Source organism: Wasmannia auropunctata, unplaced genomic scaffold (assembly GCF_000956235.1).
Source record: "Wasmannia auropunctata unplaced genomic scaffold, wasmannia.A_1.0 LD333473.1, whole genome shotgun sequence".
Classification (NCBI taxonomy): Eukaryota; Metazoa; Arthropoda; class Insecta; order Hymenoptera; family Formicidae; genus Wasmannia; species Wasmannia auropunctata.
Window position 1 is genome coordinate 40,342 of NW_012029417.1, and position 3,496 is coordinate 43,837.

The window sequence follows — 3,496 nt, forward strand, 5'->3', positions numbered from 1 at the left end:
TTCATCAAAATAATTAAAAACTGAACGGAAAAAAGTGAAACGCTGAACATCCTTTTATGATACAAAGGATTAAATACATTAAGTTAAATGTTATTTAATTTTTAACTTGCGAAGTGCGATTTTAATTTTACATGGGTATTTTATGTTAAAAATGTACCGTATAATCTAGTAAAATTATACCCGGGAAGAACGATTTTGTTGAAAGGTCTAAAAAATTTTACTAAAAACAGATTTGAAAATAATTTTTTATTAAATCATCGAAATAATTTGTTGGAATGAAACTGATAAGCATTGCTACAAAACGTTTCAATATTCTATAGCAATTATTTTGACTTTTGCACGAAATTATTTTGATTATTGAACAAAAATTATTTTCAAATCTGGATTCAGCAAAAGTCTTCGTTCCGTGTATTTCTGACGTACTCGACAGGTATATTTTCTTCGGAAGCGTTTCAGCTCGTGCCTATTGCTATCGCGCGCTAGTTGAGTACAACTAACAATAAATATAAGTAACGACGCGCGTGGGACACATCCCAGGATCGCTCTGTCCCACGCACCCAAGACCTGCGGGAAGGGTCCGCGCGTAATGAGCCTAATAAACGTACACGCCTTGGAAATTATTCTCGCGCGGCGTGGAGCGTATTATAAGCGACTCGACGGTTATCTAATGAAAACGGGGCTAACGGGGCGAAAGGTAATACCCGGCGCCCGGTACAACCGCCGCCGTTATACGGCGCTAATGAAATTTTATTTCTCTTTCGTGCAACGAAAGCTTCGATATAGCCGCGCCGCGCCGGTGCAGCACAAATGCGCGCGGTAAACCGGAGTCGAACGAATGAAAGTTCATCCGAATGAAAGTTCTTGGCGCGGATGCTCGAGAGCCAGCTATGGAAACTCAAGACGTACGAGACGTCGTCCGCGCGGGCGGAAGCCCCGGGAGAAAACTCCGTACGTATATGTAGCCCGGAATTGCCCGATAAAGGATGAGCGGCGCGACGAAACGACATCGGCGAAATTTACGGTTGATGGTAAGCACTTATGGGAAAGGGCTACAATTAAATCAATCATCTTGAGCGCGCAACGGTGCGGAGGCATGCAACGGAATCACGCGCGCTCTAAAGCGCTCGCAATTCGATAAAATTGAAATAACTTTTCGCTCAGCGGAATGAAGTGGCTATACTTTATGGCCCGCGCTAGACCACTAAAAACGGACAAGTGCGGCAAGATAGATACATTTCCCAGATGCAGCGTATATGCGGATGCAGTCGAAAATGGCGGAATATGATATTACATAGGTAAGTGGACAATATTCGCGCGACTTCCCGGCCATATTCCCTTCACCGCCGGGCCGGCCCCCAAAAGTTCCAAATGCATATCTCTCTTCATTTTAAACTTTACATTTTTCGCCGTCAATTTTTAAATTTCACAGCTCTAAGTTATATAACAGCCTCCAACTAAGATATACGAAGTCTCTCACGGAGGCCAGAACTTTGCTTTCCGCGTTTATAAAGAATGTGAACGTTGAAAGTTTTTAATTTTAATGTATTAATATCGTTCCTTTTCCGTGATCTCAAGTATAATGAACGTTTTGTCCGAAAAATTGTAAAAGAGGAAGCTGGGAAGGGTTGGGCGTGACAAGAACGCCATCCTCGCGCGCCGACTTTTCCCAATCAATCTCCTTCCATTCTACGCTCTCCCCTCCCCTCCCCCCCCCGACGAATTCGGATAACACAATAATAAAGTAAACTTCTTAAATTAGTTTGACCTTAACAAGAGCCAAAATTCTTTTCAGCTCGAGCGCCCGCGGCTGCGCGTCAAGCCGCGTCTCGCTGCGTGTACAGGTCGAAAGGGCTAATGCAATATATCGCCGGCTTGATATCGCGCGGGCGGACCGTATTAAATTCTGTATAGCGCGCTCGAACTGAGGGTCTCTTAATAATTGTCAGATATTATTCGAGACGCGATATTTTCCGCTGAGCGCGCGTAGAGGGAACCGGTAGAACGGCAATCAACCGCGATTAACGTAGACTAATACAGATTACGCAGCCGGAGACGAGCTTTAAGCGGTATGGATACTTTCCTTCCCCCCCCCCCACCACGCCACAACTGCGTGGGCATTAATCTCATTGAAATAAATTGGCGAATCGATATAAACATGCCGGGGGAGCGAGAGAGAGAGAGAGAGATAAGCATTATCGGAACCGCACTTGCGATTTCACCCGTATAAATTCGTCAGCTTTTCGACTGACGCACGGAACTGGCTATATAAATTTCCGGTTATTTATGGGGCCGTTTCCCCGAACGTTTTATCCCCGAGCGGCGTTATCCGACAGAAATATCTTGTTGCAGACGTTTCACTTTTTGGAATTTTCTTTTCAGCGGCGCGATCGAGCAGATCTTCGGAAAAACCTCTACATATATAAATCGAGTCAAAATCGATCCGGTTTACGCGACACCCGCAAGAATCCATATATATATGCTCTGCGGCCGAGGCGATCGGATGTTCCAAATAACTTCTCCGGCTTACGTACGAAAAATAAACCCGACCACGAGGATAAGAACGTTCTCATCAAAACGTTTCGTACGTGCGCCGCTTTATAATAACACCCACGCAGCGGCTGGACGTTATACAGGTGGGCGCTCCGCTCGTGTCTCGCTTCGTTTAACTGCAGCTGTGTACGTGTGGACGATCCGAAGAGACGCAAATGGAATGCGACTATTGCGGCAACGCTCGTACATCAAAACAAGGTAGGAGAGTTATAATTATATACTTGCAAGAATTCAATAAGCTGCGGGGAGGGGGGATTGCGGCTCGAAAGTTCGGAGATTGGAATCAGGGATTTATTGCTTATATATAGTCACGAAGTTCGACAGTTGGAAAAAAGTTCGATATTGGAAACAACATGTTTATCCAATTTACACGTCGCGTCGCGACACCGTGCTTTCGACAGGTGTCACACGTCAAATTGAGACAAACTGTACTTGTATTAATGTCACGACAACACAGAAGTTTATCTAACATCGAAAGTTAAGTGATTAATGGAAATTCTTTTACAAATGCACGGAAAGAACAATTTTGCAGGATCCAGATCAGAAAATAATCTTTGTTCAATAATCAAAATAATTTTGTTGGAGAGTCAAAATGATTGCTAGAATATCAAAACGTTTTATAGCAATGCCTATCATTTTTAACTTTCCAATTATTTTGATTACTGAACAAAAATTATTTTTAAATCTGTATTCAGCAAAATTTTTAGACAAAATCGTTCTTTCCATGTAATTTCGATTTCCGAATATTTGAGCTTATTTTATGGACAAGAAATTTCATTTCGCGGATATCATTCTTATTCGGATTTCTAATTGATGAAATATTTGACGTCTAAATTTAAAAATAAAATTTGACAAATAAAAATTATAATTATTATAATTTGAATTTATTATATTTAACAAGTTCAAAGATAATTCGTGAGCGTGAACGAAATTTATACTCGTTTGC